The sequence below is a fragment of the Penaeus monodon genome, chromosome 25, assembly GCF_015228065.2.
Source record: "Penaeus monodon isolate SGIC_2016 chromosome 25, NSTDA_Pmon_1, whole genome shotgun sequence".
NCBI lineage: Eukaryota > Metazoa > Arthropoda > Malacostraca > Decapoda > Penaeidae > Penaeus > Penaeus monodon.
In genome coordinates, this window is record NC_051410.1 from 39770300 (window position 1) to 39770645 (window position 346).

Below are 346 nucleotides of genomic sequence, written 5' to 3' on the forward strand. Positions count from 1 at the left end.
TGGCTGAAATCTTTATCCGGAAGTTCATGCAGGTCAAGGATGAAAAATTCAGGCAGATTTGAACATCGGAGTGATGATGACTGGTCTTTATATGATAGTAAATGTCTTATAAGATGGTTCGAATACCGCGTTTTTATTCTTGTTTTTTGCGTCTGGAAATTTTGAGATGACATTGAAATTACTATATGTTTTTTATGACCTATTTTCCTGCGATTTTATGGACAGAATATTAATTGAATATAAATCAAAATGGCTTCCTCGTAACTAATTTATTTAGCAAGGGAAAGTCTTGAACATATTTTGACTTAAATCTAATAACTTCGGTCAATAAATAATGTGAATAAGA